The following is a 15,369-nucleotide window of genomic DNA, read 5'->3' as shown; positions in this document are numbered from 1 at the left end:
CAGGCACAGAGGCCCCCCCCACCTTCTAGAACTTGTCACAGAAGGACTTTGGGCAATGGCCTGGCCTTTCTGGCCTCGGTTTCCCTTTTCTGTAGAGCGGGAGAACAATTCTGGCCGCCATGAGGTCAGCTAGGCTGGAGGGTACGGGACCCATAGGTGCGGGGAGCAAAGGCCTGTTGGTGGGCAGGGGGGATGGTCAGGGAGGGGCCACGCAGCCCATCCCCTCCAGCTGTGTTGCAGTCTGTATGGTGGGGGCAGGTGAGGGGGTGGTGCTGTTCTGGGGTTCCCTGGGAGCTGGTGGGGTGCTGGGGGGAGCATGGGAGGGTCAGGGGCCCAAGTTTTGGTCTGACTTGATCCTGTCTACAGGCCTGTTGCCCCTCTGGGCCTCAGTTTACTCTTTTGTGAAGGGAACTGTTGCGCTCAGGCCCCCCACAAGCTCCAAGGCTCTCCCACTTCCACGTTCTGTTTGGCTTGCATGGGTGTTATTTTGGAATCAGTTTCTAAATCTTAAAGATTGAGAGGCTTCCCAATCAAATCCAGAGTTCCAGCTTCCTGAGTACAAATGAGATCTGGCCATTCTGGGATTCCCACATTTGCAGGTATAAAGTGGGGCAGCTCCTCAGGAAGGGACCTCATTCCCCCTGGGGGCACAGCTCTTCTCACCGTGGACACAGGGGGCGCTGTTCCCACACTGTCAGTCCCACGCACGCGCCCCCCCCCCCCCCCCCCCCCCCCCCGGCCCAGGGCCTAGCCCCAGCACTTGCGCAGACAGGCCTCTTTTCTCTTTTGTTTTGCCTACTTAAGGCTTTGGAGGGCAGGTCTGGATTGGATTGGCATTATTAGCTCATGTGTTTATCCAAAGCAGAGACCTAGGCCTTGGGATTTCCGGGGAGGTGTCCAGAGCCCCAGTCGGGGCCAAGGAACAATGTCTGCTTGTGCGGAAATGGCTTTCTCCCACCCGGGGCCACGTCCTTCCCTCCCCTGGTGAGGGCCCCTATTTCCAGTGGCTCATCCTGGCCACAAGGCCCTTAAAGACTAGCTCCTTGCCGTCTTGGCCTTACCTCCAGGTCCCCCCACCCCCAAACGCCCACCCTCATTGTGTTCTTTGTGGCGTGACCTGTTCACATGCTCCAGTCCCTTCCCCTTCTTCTCCTGGCAAACCCCCCGGCCCAAAGACTCAGCTTCTCCACCCGCCCTGGAAACCTTCCCTGCTCTGTCTTCTTGGGGCTGTCTCTGGCCTCCTGCACAGTGCCCCTGACACTGGAATGGGGCCCCAGTCCTGCCCCCCAGCCTTCAGCAGAGAGCCAGGCACACAGACAGGGGACTGAGGCTGTGACAGGTTGCTGGTGAGAAGTCACCAGGGGTCAGGCACAGGTATTTTGGCTATTGCTTGGCCATTGCTGGGAGAGGGAGAAAGGGTAGTCCCCTTCTCAGGGCCAGCAGAAAAGGGGGATACCTCCTCTCTAATACCATTCCTGGCCACAGCCCTGGGCCCCTGCGCTCAGCCACCCCTTAGCACTCATGGGTGCCAGTCCCGGGCTGGGCAGTGGGCCTGCAAAGATGTGGGAGGAGCCCTCAGGGCCAGGGGGTCCCAGCTGGTCACGATTCCCAGCCCGTATGGCCTGACTCCTCAATCTCTCAGCTCGTGAAGGGAGAGCAGAACTAGGGGGGCCCCTCAGGGACTACCTAGGCTAGGTCCTGTCACTTTCCAGATGGGGAAACTGAAGTCCAAGTGATTTGACCTGGTCTTGGGACTGTCTCCTGGGTTGCCTGAGCCAGGCTGTGGTGTGGTCCGTCCTGGGGGTCGGAACCTTGCAGTGCCTGCTTTGTTGGGGCTCCAGCCCCCCAGCCCCAAATCTGAGCTTTAGAGGAGCCTGCCCTACCCCCAGCATGCTTTACCTGGCCTGGCGTGTCCCAGAGCCAGCAGAAAGGTGGGCCAGGAGCAAGTCTGAGTCTGCCCAGCGAGCTGCGAGTCTCAGCGGGCCCTCCCTGCCCGCAGGCCCCGGGAGCAGAAAGTGAGGGCTCCACACCCCAAATCCTCTGCCTTCCCTCCCCACCCACACATTCAGCCTGGGGCCCAAACACGGCAGGGAGCCAGCCTCCCTCCTTGGTAACCGAGGCACAACACCCAACCCTAGAGACTGCGTGTCCTGCCAATGCCACACCCCAACCCGGGCCTGCACACTGGGCTGAAGCCTGGCTGGGAGGGAGGGGCATGGGAGGTAGGCGGGAGGTAGCAGGGCCTCGTGGGCCTGGAGACCCCCGCACCCCCTGCCCCAAGCCCAGGCCAGCCAGGGCTGTTGTTCCAGCAGCCTTTGACTGTGTGGCCCCCAACCCCAGCCCCCTCTGCTGGCCCTGAACTTAGCAGGCCTCAGGAGGAGAAGGGTCAGGGACTGTGCCTGAATCACAGGAGAGAAGTGTAGGTCCGAGGAAGAAAGCCCTCCTGGGCCAGCAGGGTTGTGGGAAGGGTTTAGGGGAGGGAGGGTCTGATGGCGTCCCTCTGTCCCAGCGCAGGCCTCCTCTCTGGCATGGGAAGGGTGGGAGGTTGGCTGGTCCCCAGATTGAGGCGGGGGGGGGTGCTCTGAGGCAGGTCCAGCATCGTGTTTGGGGGCTGGCTGGGGGGCTAAGCAGAGGGCCTAGGGAAGTGGGGGTGGCGTTGGGAAGGGAAGAACAGTTTTCCTGGCCTTCACTGGACTTTGGTCTTCGTGGTCCAGGTCAAAGAATGTGGGGATATAGTGAAAGGGAGACAGAGTCTCAGTCCTAGGGGACCCCCTGTCTGAGGGAGAAATGTGGCCGCAGCTGTTGGGGATCTCCTAGCTGAGGGAGGGACCCAGCCCCTGTCCCAGGGAGTTCAGGGAGTTCGGCATATCTGGGTTGGATGACAGGGACAGAGCACGGGTAGGATCACTCAGCTCTGCGGGGAGCACCAGCCAAACCAGGCTCCCTGGGGGCTTGGCAGACTTCTGTGACTTGGGGAGAGGTGGAACCCCGGGGTCTTTCTGCTTCTCCTCCCTGAGTGGAAGCATCCTCCTGGAGCTGGGGGACCCTCCCCCAAGTTCCCAGGCCTGGTTAAAGCTGCCATTCATTTGCCACTGCTTGTCAGATGCTTCCTGGTCCAGCGTAGCTTCCCCACCACCTTAGCCCAGCCCTGTGGGGAAGAACCATCACTGGCCCCTTTCACAGAGAGGAGATTGAGGCTCAGGAAAATTATGGGTCTCATGTTGGAGTCACATGGGGGCAGACCGTGAAGCTTAGAGCTCCCGGCTTTCCTGACAGCTGGGGGAATCTGAAGTGGGCAGACCCCCTGGGCCATGCAGGAGAGGGGCGAGTCTGACGGCATCCCTGCTGTTCCTCTCCATCCTGAGGCTTGGTGGGTGCTGTCTTGGCCCCTCTCTCAGGCCCCGTCTCCCCACTTTGGTCCCCAGGGGGCCGGTGGGGAGGGTGGGGTGAGAGAGACTCGGGGCCTGCTGAGCCTGCAGCTTCCCAGGCCACCCAGGCTGAGTCAGGGCTGGGCAGGAGCCAGGGGGGTGGCAACTTTCCCAGGGCCGGCCTGGGCGGTGTCCACATTCCTCACAAGTGGGGTGCATCCAGGCTTGGGCAAGCCAGCCAGGTGTTCTGTGCCCCGCCCGGGGCCCCCGCCTGCCTGAGCCAACTCAGCTCCATAGCCTTGTAAGGAACACATCTGGCCCCCACTTGGAATGGGGTGTGGGAACTGCTTGCCTTGCATGTCCTTGCTGGGTGGGGTGCAGGCCTGCAGGGGCAGCCTGTGACAGCCCAGAGCCTACAGTGGCCTGGGCTACTGGGGTGTCCCTACTCATGTCTTCCTTTTGCCCCTATACTTGGAGAGTTGGAGGCTAAGGCTTAAGACCGTCTCTGGTTTGGGCCTTGGTCTTGCTGGTCGCTCAGCAAATGTTGGTGGAACAGTGAAGGGCATCTGAGAGCTGGGGGTGACCAGGGGCCCCCAAAACCCAGGAAGCAGCAGACTCACATTCTGTTTGTTGTCCCCAGTTTCTCAGGGAGGGCTTTGTCCTCACCAGCTTGGAACTCTGGGTGCCCGGTGGGGGCCTGGGGCAGAGGCTCGGAGTGGAGTCCCATGCCCACGGGGGCCCTGTTTCCTCTGCACTCCCCCTGCTCCCTTGGGCTCTTGGTGGGCGGAATGTGACCTTGAGACCAAGGAAGTGCTTTGGGACCCTAGATGGGCTCTGCTGAGATCCCACCTCTTTCCCACCAGGGCCCCCCCAGCTCAGCCCAGCCCAGCCCAGCCCAGCTCTGCAGCTTCCCCATTAGTCTCTGCAAGTCAGGCCAGGCCTCTGATGGGGAGGTGGGGGGATGGGTAGCTTCAGGTCTGAGATCTGGGGACCTGCCCACTGTTCCCCCTCTTCCCCTGAGGTCTGCTGGTGGAGATGGAATTTCAGTCCCTCCAGTGAACGGCTGAGGCTCACCCCTTGCCTGCCTGTCACCCTGTCCTGCAGCCCTCAGCAGTTTTGAGCTCGGCCTGTGGGACCTGGGCTGGTCTCCTCTGTCATGCCCCGGCAGCGGGCAGGGCCTGGCTGTTCCTTGGGTGGGTCTAGGGCAGCTTGGGCTGCAGAAATCACTTCCCAGGCTTCGGTGGGAACAAACGGGCCCTGGCCCTGGGCCTGGGTAGGGGGGCGTGGGAATTCCGTCCTGCATGCAAAGTCAGGACGGGTGACACCAGGGCTGTGGGAGGAGAGGCCGGGGGATAAGCCGAGATGTCACTCCTGCACCTGTAAAGGGCAGCAGGCTGAGCTCTAGGCAGCCGGGGGACCTGGGCCGGGAGCGGGGGGTGGGGTAGGTGCAGCCGTGGTTCCAGTTAGCCCACAGCTGAGCAGTGGTGGGCAGGCCTGGCCTGGGATGTGTCAGGCTGGGGCAGGGACCCCTTGGCACCCCCCTCCCTAGCTTCTTTTGGCTGAGCCCTTGGGCTGGTGTTGTGGGGTGACCTTGTTCTCGGGGACTTTCTAGGGACTTTGGCTGCCATCTGTCCTCCTCTGTCCAGGGCCTTGTGGCAGGATGGCAGCGCTTTGTCCCGGGGGTGGTGCTGTTTGCAGTGGAAAGGGGGGCCTCAGCTCCCTGAAAGCCCCGTCTGTGTCCTGGGGCTGAGGATGGTTCTGTGTGTGTGCGTGTGTGTGTGTGTGTGTGCGCATGTGTGCATGCATGTGTATATGTTGAGGGGAGGCAGTTGTCCCAGTGGAAGTGGGCTTCTGGGCATTTGCACCAGAATCCCTGTAGTTGGATCGTGAACCCTGAAGGATTCTGGGAGTTGGCACTGAGAGCTGGGCCCAGGGCAGCCTGGGAAATCGTGGGAACCAGTGAGAACAGGCTGGAAGGGTGTGGTAGCCGCTGGAATCTGTGGACTGGAGCAGCCCCACCCTCGCTCATCCAGGAATGGGTTCTGGCTGGGGAATCAACACGGGGCCCTCCCTGAGCTGTCCCCTGCTCTGCTCTGCCAGGCCCCCAGCCCCCACTCCCTGCTGTGGGGTGCCCCCACACCCCCTCACTTCTGGCTGGGCTAGAGCCAGTGGCTTGGCTGGGGCAGGCTATTTGGGAGAAATGGGTGACTTTTCCTGAAGATTGCCAGGTTCTTGGTGCTGTGTGTTTGTTTCTGACCCTTTGTATAGACAGACCCTCTGTCACTCACAAGTTAGGGAAGCATCTGTGGGGGTTCCATGGACCAGTGGACGTGGTGTGGGGGCCAGCTCTGTTTCTGGGATGGGGGCTGAGAGCTCCTGCCCATCCTGGAGTTTCTGGACACACCGTCAGCTTCTGCAGAGCATTTGGTCCTCTCCTGTTCTGCACAGCTGGTCAGGGCTCCCTGTGGCCTTTAAGAGAAAGGCCACGCTCCTTCGCATGGCACCCAGGGCCTTCCACACGTGGGCCCCTGCCCGACTCTCCAGGCCCAGCCCCCCGTCTCTGTCTCCCTGGCTAACTCCCCTTGTCCGGAATGTCTCACTCTTTCCCGACGGCGCCAGGCCCCTGCCTGGGAAGCCAGTGTCTACCTGTCACCCCTATGTGTACAGGTCCTGCTCAGATGCCATCTCCAGCTGTCCTGCCCCTTGAGCTGTGACAGGGGCCCCTCCAGTTGCTTCCACAGCTCCACCTGCTCAGGCCTCCGTAATGCCCTTGCTCAGTCAGCTCATGAGGTCCAGGTATCTCCCCTGGAGACAGAGCTCCCCAAGATCAGGGCCCATTGTGTGTCCTCTGTCATGTCCCCACGCCCTCCCTCATGTAGGTCAGGGAGTGAGACAATGAACTAAGGAACGGGTGCAGGAAGTTTGGGGACTCCCTCTGAGGTGTGTGGACTTGCAAAGGGCTGTCACTTGAACTACTTCGTTCAGTCTGAGGAGAAACATCTCTCTACCTAGGGATTGGGTCTCCTGGAAAGATCCCAGAAATCTCTCTTGAGAGCAAAGAGGGTCCAAGCTCCTTCTCCCTGCCTGTGACGACTCAAGGTTAATGGGCCAGAGTGTGAGTGGCAACTGGCTGCCTTGTGTGAGTGTGTGAAAGAGTGTGTAAAGCAAAGCAGGGAGAGGCTGTGTGAGTGTACCCAAGTGTGAAAGCACACAGGCGTGCCTTGAATGTGTGACAATGTGAGTGTGGGAGTCTGTGAATGTGTGTGAGTGTGTAAGGCTGTGAAAGGCCGCCTGGATGTGTGAGCGTGGATATGAGTGAGTGTGCGTGTGCATGTGTGTCTGTGGGTGGGAATGCATGTGAGTCTGGGTGATGTGTGTGTAAGCTGACTGGAAGTGTGAGTGTGGGAGTCTGTAAGTGTGTATATAAGGTGTGTGTGTATGAATCTATGTTTGTGTGTGTGTATGTCTGTGATATGAATATGTGAGTCTATGAGCGTATGTGAGTGTGATTATGTTAAAGCTGTGGGTGAGTGTGTGAATGTGGGAGTCTGGGTGCATGTATGTGAATGCATGAGTGTGTAAGTGTGAGCTTGTGAGTGTGATTTGTGTGAGAAGGAAAGTGAATATGTGTGAGCTGTGTGTAAATGTGAGTGTGAATGTGTGAGTGTGCAAGAGCCTGAGTGGATATGCCAGTCTGTGAGCATGTGACCATGTGTGTGTTAGCTGAGAGTGTGTGTGAGTCTGCTGAGTGTGTGAATGTGTGTGTGAGCTGTGTGTAGATGCTTATCCTGGAGGGAGACCCAGGGCAGTAGGAGAAGCTTGGTTCTCCCCTCCCTCAAGGCCATGGTCAACCCCAGGGAAACTCAGAGCCTCCATAGGAGATCTGGGGAGATCCCCAGGGAGCTGGAAGGCTCAATTTTGCCCTCGGGGGTTTATTTACTCAGAGGAGGGGTCTTTCCCCGTCCTAGAGAAAGCCCGGAGATGATTATTTAAAAAAAAAAAAAGTACTTCTGAATAGATTCAAATAATATCTACAAAATACGGGTAGGGTTTAAGAATTCAGGTACAACAAACACCTGTGAACCCACCACTCAAGTTTGGAAACGTTGCCGAGTGCCCCTTCCCATGCCATCCCTTCGCCCAGCAGTCTTTCGTTGCTTTCTTCGTAGATCTGAAACCAGTCTCCGCTCGCCAGTCCTTAGGGCTCCGGGGCCAGCGAGGCCCGGACTCCTCCAGATCCAGTACCCGGCGGGGCCAGAGCAGCTCAGTGCTGCCCTCTGGGGGTGCGAGACGCCAGCTTCTTCCTGCTCGGAACCAGCTGGCAGCCCCGCGAGCAGCCCCACCCAGGTCCCTTGCAGAGACCCCACGGGCGGGGGGGGGGGGGGGCGCACTCATTGTGCCACACGCGTAGGGCGCGCCTGGACACGGATGCGCACACGGGGCACTCACAGAGTATTGCATATAGACGCATTCCACCTGTTGTGAAGGGCATGGGTGACACATTGAGTGGGGTATTCCGATGACAGCCAGCCAATGGCAGCTGCTGTCCTTAGGGAGTTGGCTGCAGGAAGGGGGGGGGGGTCCCCACCGAGTGGAGCATGGCCTAGAGAACCTCACACTCGGGGCTGGGGGAGGCTGGGTAGGAATGTTGACTTTGGGGTAAGTGGTTTAATAGAGGGACCTAAGCTGGGGGTAGGGAGGAGGGCTTTGGGCCAGATGCAGGGAAGTTTTTTGAGATGGAGAATGGAGGGAGAGGCAGGACGTAACGTACAGGTCAGCTTTAGAAAGGAATTTCGTGTCCATTGGCCTAGAGGCAGGGGGATGGACTCAGTGGCCCAGCCTGGGCGCCTGGTGCTATGGGGGTCAGGGGACTAGAAAGGGAGGAGCCGAAGATGGTGAGTAGGCGCGGGTGTGAAGCGCATGTGGAGGACGTCTCCAGTCTGCCCTCCTGCCGCGCCGCACCTCCCAGGACTGCGGAACTGAGGTGCGCGACCCAGGACGGCCAGCAGAGGGCGCTCCCGGTACAGATTTGAGGCTCCAGACGGTTCTGGGTTTCATCGGGGATGGTTCTTGGAAAGCCCCAGGCCTGGAGTCCTGATAGAAGCATTCTGGCTTCTCCTTTGGGAGCAACCAAGCATAGGGGCGAGAAGAGACGGTCTCATGAGGTGGGAGCCCCATAGTGTCCTCTTTCTTCCTTCCCCCTGCTCCCTGGTCAGGCACTGTGTCTCCAGCCCCTGACCAGTGTCTCCTGGTGGTGAGCTTGAAACCAGCCCCAGAAATGTGACTGGCCCACCTAATCTGCCCTGGAGGTCTTCCTCTGGGCCACTTTGGTCTGCCAGGGCAGCCAGTCTTTCTAGAAGGTTCTCCAGAAGGAGAACCAGAGGTCTTTCCAGAAGGTTCTAGAGGCTCAGCCTCTGCAGTCTCCCTGGTGACCTCACTAGTTTCCTGCTTCCCTGGTTCACCTCCAGGTGGAGGACTTCCTGGCCTGGGGTCCAGCCAGGTCTCTCAGCCGGTTCTATCCAAGTAGCCGGTGGAGTCTAGAGTCCTCAGGACCAGATGCAGCCACTTGTCTTTTGGCACGGGCTGGTGGGCACAGCCAGGTCTGGCTGGCTCAGATGAGGTGTGGCCAGCCCCATCAACTCCCTGGGGCGGGGTGCATGATGGAAGAGAAAGTCCCTTGGGTTGTGAATGCCTCCTTCCACTTCCTGACATCTCTGCTCATGCAGAGGCACCTCCCACTCAGGTCATTCATTTATTCATTAACTTCTATAGTTATCAAGCACCACCTGCTGTTTCCATTTCTGGAGACAGAGAAAAGGAGGCAGGGGAGGGTCCCTGCCCGTGTCTAGAGGAGGAGACAGGTAAATAGGTGTGACCACACGGGGTGGTAAATGCTTAGAGAGCAGTGAATTGTTTTCTTCCTCTGAACCTTGCTTTTCCCTCTGACTATCCCAGTCAGTAGCATCATCACCCTCCCACCTGCTCAACCCGGAAAGTGCGGAGTCATCCTGCTGCCTCCCCCGCTCAGGCCTGTCTCCCTTTTGGCCACCGTTTCCTGTCCTCATGCTCACCATCTCTCTCCCGGGGCCATCGCTTCAGCCCCAGGGCTGGCCCTTGCCCCCATCCAGCTTTCACACTGCCCCCAAAGTGAGTCCCTTCTTCAAACTACCTGATGTCTAGAAGCATCCAAAAACAACGATCGAATGTGATCTGAAGGAAATCATCTATCTGGAAAAAGACACTGGGTTAAGCGTCTCCCTTTGGCTCAGGTCATGGTCCTGGCGTCCTGGGATTGAGCCCCGAGTCAGCCTCCCTGCTCAGCAAGAGAGGACTTCAACCATCAAAAAGACAAAAATCAGAAAAACAACAGCAACAGACAAAGCTTCGAAACTTGATGAGACCCAGTGCTGGTGGACGTGTGGGGAAATGCTCTCAACATGGATGGCAGGAGTGAGAATTTGTAGAACTTTCACAAGGAGATTTTTTTTTTTTTACTGTGGAAAATTTGAAATATACACAAAAGTAGGGAGAAGAGCAAAACCAACCACCGTGGGGCACCTGGGGGGCTCAGTCCATTGAGTGTCTGCCTTCGGCTTAGGTCCTGATCCCAGGGTCCTAGGATTGAGCCCCACATCGGACTCCCACCCGCTCTTCCTGGAAGTGGCTCCCTGGGTGAATAAGTTTGAGAAACACTTAGCGCTTCCCCCCCTCCCCCACTTCCCCTCCTTGGACAGTCACAATGCACATTAGCTTGTTAAGGACTTTGGGAAGTCTGCAGTAAAACAAACAAACAAAAAACTGACAAGGATGTGCCCTGCCCTGGCCTACTGGGTTCTCAGCCCACATATCTCTCATGAGCACCAGCCAGGCCCAGCTCCGGTGCACCAGGGATGAGAACCACTGCTCTGTGGGATTGGCTCTGCCCCTTTCTGGCATTAGGTAGCTCCATTCTCGCTTGCCCACCCCACCCCAGCCACCCTGGTCTTTCTTTCCAGTCCCCAAAGAGGTGTACCTTGATGACAGTGGGCTCAACCACTAGATCAGGTAATCTAGCCCTTACCTCGGCCTAGAATGCCTTTCCTGTACATGGCTGGCTCCTTCCTTAATTCAGTTTCCTGCTTGAATGTCACCCAGAAGAGACCCTCCTTGGCCCCCCGAAACTCTCCTATCCCTTTGTGCTTCCCTGGAGAACATATCATTCTCTGGTTTGATGATGGCCCATGTCTCTCGCTAGAATGTCTGCTCCACGAGAGAGCAAAGATGTTGTCTGTTGTGCTGATCGTCATACCCCCGGAGCCTGGAACAATGGCCGGCATACAGTAGGTGCTCAACTAAGAGCAGCCGAACAAAGGCATTTCCTTACGAGATGCATCTTCTTTCTGGTTCCTATGGCACCTTCCTGGAAGTGTGGATGCAGCCGTGGCCTCCCGGGGATCCCCAGATCCCCAGCCCACTAGCTGCATTCCCACCTGTGCCTGGACGATTTCCCCCCTTGTCCTCTCCGCCTGCAAAGCCCTTCCCTGGCTTCGAAACCCAGCTTTGTTGTCCCTCCCTGTGAAACTGTCTTGAGCGGCCTGGTCTGGATGAGTCGTTTCCTCCCACTCCTCCCAAGGTGCTTGAACATACATACTTTTATCACCACACAAAAAGCACTGCACCTAGATGGGCTATTTGTGCGTCTGTCTCTCCATCAGCGGCCTGAGCTCATTAAGGGCAGGGCTTGGCTGACTCAGTGCGGAATTCTCAGCACCCAGCCCGGTGACTGCCACACAATGAATGCAGTCAATGGTGCTGAATGAAGTCCAAGTTTGGGCTCTTACTGCCTGCACCCATTCAGCAAGCAGCAACTGGGCACCTGCTGTGTATACAAAGTGCTGAGTTAGGCCTCGTATTGGGCCCGGAGATGAACAGAGAGCCATCTTTTGGCCATAAAGGATTATAATTCTAGAAAGGGAACAAGTCCACCTCCAAATAATTCTAACACAAGTGAGAGTGGCTAGGGCCCGTTGGCGCTCGCATGGGCTAGGGGAGTGTCTTAGTTGCCTGGTGCTGCTATAACAAATTACCACAGACTTAGGGGCTTAAAGCAACACGAATTTGTTAGCTTACAATTCTGGAAGTCGGAGATCCGAAATGGGTCCTACGAGGTGTCAGTCAGAAGGGCTGTGCTCCTTCTGGAGGCTCCAGGGGAGAATTTATTCCTTGCCTTCTCCCGCTGTTAGTGTCTGCCCATGTTCCCTGGCTCATGGCCGCATGCTCCTGTTGTCACGTCCGCTCTGACTCCGACCCTCCTGCCTCCCTCTTAGAATGGCCCTCGCGATGATAGTGGGCTCAACCGGATAATCTAGAATGATCTTCCTGTTGCCATTTCTTTAAAACCTTTACATGCACATATTATCTATTTTTTAAAAAGATTTTATTTATTTATTATGAGAGAGAGAGCATCCACATGAGAGAGAGAGAGAGAGAAAGATCGAGCAGGAGTAGAGGGAGAGGGAGAGGCAGGCTCTTTGCTGAGCAGGGAGCCCGATGCGGGGCTCACTTCCAGGACCCTGGGATCATGACCTGAGCCGAAGGCAGATGCTTAACCGACTGAGCCACCCAGGCGACCCTCCATTGCAGGTTTCTTAACCACATCTGCCAAGTCCCTTTTGCCATGTTCCGTACATATTCCCAGGTTCTGGGGATTAGGATGTGGGCATGTTTGGGGTACGCTGTTCTGCCTGGCACAGGGAGGGGAGGGTTACATTCCACTGCTAGGAGGCTTCACTAGCCAGCTTTGGAGTCATTGACCCCTTACTGAGTCCCCCATATGACCGAGGCCAACTGCTGTGACATACTACCTCATCTCATCTCAGCCTCACTAGTTTGTCATGGAAGCCTTGTGGCCTCATTTTATAGATGAGGGAGGGAGCTGAGGTTGGGAGAAGAGACGTGAGTTGCCCGAGGCTACAGAGTCTCCAATGACCTTAGGCCCTTGGACTTGGGCTTCTTCTTCTTCTTCTTTTTTTTTTAAGATTTTATTTATTTATTTGTCAGAGAGAGAGAGAGCACAAGCAGGGGGAGTGGCAGGCAGAGAGAGGGGGAGAAGCGGGCTCCCCGCTGAGCAGGGAGACCGATGCGGGACTCGATCCCAGGACCCTGAGATCATGACCTGAGCCAAAGGCAGACACCCAACTGAGTGAGCCACCCAGGTGTCCCATGGACTTGGGTTTCTGATCACAGATAATGTGTGTGATCAGACCCTGGGTCTGACGATTAGGAGCTGCGGCTCCTCCTTGACAGCGCCTTGCTGGGGAAAGCGTGTCACCCCTGGAATGTTAAATAACAAGCCTCCAGGGCCCCAGGTCCCGAGGCAAAGCAGCAGGACAAGGGGGCTGTGAGGTTTAGCAGAGGGAGCTGGCTTCTGGCCAGCAGGTTGGGGCAGCTCTGGGACAGGCAGGCCTTGATGGGGAGGAGTTGGTGGGACATGGGGGGCGGGTTGGGCAGAGTATTCCATGGAGCCCAGGCCTCTGCACAGCTGTACTCCTGCTCTGTCCTCCTGTTTTGCCCTTGGGAAGGACAGATAACCTCCCTTCCCAGTGTGGACCTCCTCAGTTGGGAACACTAGGATTGAAGGCCCCCTCTGCCTCCTCCCGCCTGCCTTTTATCTGCCATTCCATGATTCTGTCTCCTCTGCTCCTATCCTGCTTTTCTCTCCCTTAGTTCTCCTTCCTTCATCCTCCCTCCCCTAATCCTCCTCATCCTCCTCCCTGGTCCTCCTCCCCTCATTCTCCTTCCCCTCGTCCTCCTCCCCCCTGATCCTCTTCGCCTCCTCCTCTCTCCCCTAGTCCTCCTCATCCTCCTCTGGTCCTCCTCCCTCCCCTGGGCCTCCTCCTCCTCCTCCCTGTCTCTTCTCCCTGATCTTCCTCTGTGGTCCTCCTCCCCTCATTCTCTCTCCCCTGGTCCTCAACATCCATCTCTGTGATCCTCCCTCCACTGGTCCTCCTCCCTGATCCTCTCTCCCCTAATCCTCCTCCCTGATCCTCCCCATTCTCTTCTTATTTTCTTCCCCTGTTCCTTTTCCTATGAGCCTCCCTCCCCTGGTCCTCCCACCCAGGTCATCTTCTACCCCCTTCCCCCCACTGTTCCTCTTCCCTTGTTGGTCAGGGTCATAGTGTGGTGGACTGGGTGGTCAGCACCAAGACAAAGAGCCAAGAGACCCCCCCCCCCCCCCGTCGTGTTAAGTGAAGGAAGAAGGGGGCAGGCCATGCTCAGAGCATACCTGGGCTCACACAGGGGGGACACAGCCCCCAGCCCAGGCGAGCTCCCAGTCTCACGGGGGAGACACAGCTGCTTCTGTGAGGAAGTGCCCAATATGAGGGGAGAGACAAAGCCTCTCCCTGGGAGACTGGGCCACACTCACCCCTGGAGGAGATCACTCTAGAGCATTAAAGATTAGGTACAGGGCTCCCTGCTTAGCGGGGAGCCTGCTTCTCCCTCTGACCCTATCCCCTCTCATGCCGTTTCTTGCTCTCTCTCTCAAATAAATAAATAAATAAATAAAATCTTAAAAAAAAAAAAAGATTAGGTACAAACGGGTGTGGATTGATAGGGAGTGACTGGCCTCTCAGGTAAAGAACAGAGTGGTGAGGTGGGGCAGGGCCTGAGGGCCCTGGAAGGTGGGTCTGGAAGGCGGGAAGGAGCCTGGAGCCCTTTCAGGATCTGACTTCTGTTCCCTCAGGCTCTAGGGCCCCCTCAGCCAGTTTGCAAGGTAAAGTGGGGAGGAGGAGTGAGCCTCAGGCTGCTGCCTTCAGGCCAGGGAAGGGGGAATGGAAAGAGGGAAGGAGAAGAGGACGGAAGGACAGGGAGGGAGGAAAAGGGAAGGAAGGAGAGAAGGGCAGAGGGGAGAAGTCGGTCCTGTCAGGCTGGAGCTTTCTAGCCCATGGGAAGCAGCAAGAGTCCCCACACATGCCTCTCTCAAGCCCAGGGTTCCCCTCCCCAGACTTCCTCTCCGCCCATTCCCTCCTCCCTTGCCCTGTCTTCCTGCCTGGGTCCCATCTGGGCCACTTGGGCCTCTGGGTCCTTTTTGGGTAAGGGCCCCGGGTAGCTCATGTGGCTCTTCCGGGAAAGGGGAGGTGTTCTGGGTGCTGTGATGGGTCCATCCCAGGCTGGAGGTTCCTGGAAACCAGTCAGAGGGAGGTGGCTGAGTCTGCTTGTCCCTGAGGAGAGAGCACCCAGAGACCCCTGGTGTGTAAGGGGACACTGGGGCTCCCCCCACCTCTGACTCTCCTAACTGGGAGGAGACTCTCAGGAGCCTCGAGAATGTTCCCCATCTCCCACAGCCCCTGGAGTGGAGGGTGGGGCTCTCTTTGGAGCTAGACAAAAACCCTCCGTGGGTGGATCTGGGTGGGGTGGTCCTGGGGCCTCGGGTCCTGGAACAAAGGCTGAGGAAAGGCTAGAGGAAGAAGAGGATTCCACCTGAGGGCAGGTGAGGCTGAGGCCATGCTGGACAGGCAGGGGCCTGTGGGCTCCTCAGTGGCCCCTCTCCCATCCCAGGCCAGGTTCCCACAGGGGAGAGGTGAGAAGGTCTCCGAGTCTGTAGTACGTGGAGAGGAGCGGACAGGTATCCTAATGGCAGGGGTCTGCGGGTCGAGTGAAGGTCTTCGGGACCCCTGAAGGATTTGGGGGCCCTCTCCTCATCAGCTAAGCCAAGGTCCCAGCAGGGAGCCTACCCCCGGACTCCTGGGCCTCTCACTTTCCTGACCTCACCTGATATGGATCCTTTTCCTTGGTGGAGAGGGGAGGTGGCCATGTTTCCTATTCGGGTCCCTGTCTCCACCCTAGTCACCACTGCCCAGCCTCCATCTTCCGAACGATTCAACAAGCACTTTAGAGCACCTGCTGCGACCAGGCAGTGCCCTGGGTTCTGGATGGGGTGGGGGGTGGGCACTGTCCAAGGGGGTGACAGTTAATGCTTGCGGGGGGAGCTCTAGGAGCCAAGGTCAGCTGGGCTGATGTG

Source organism: Mirounga angustirostris, unplaced genomic scaffold, assembly GCF_029215605.1.
Source record: "Mirounga angustirostris isolate CCGP_5_RB_7025 unplaced genomic scaffold, mMirAng1.0.hap1 SCAF_17, whole genome shotgun sequence".
Taxonomy (NCBI): domain Eukaryota; kingdom Metazoa; phylum Chordata; class Mammalia; order Carnivora; family Phocidae; genus Mirounga; species Mirounga angustirostris.
The sequence above is the reverse complement of the archived record's forward strand: the minus strand, read 5'-3'. Positions refer to the sequence as shown.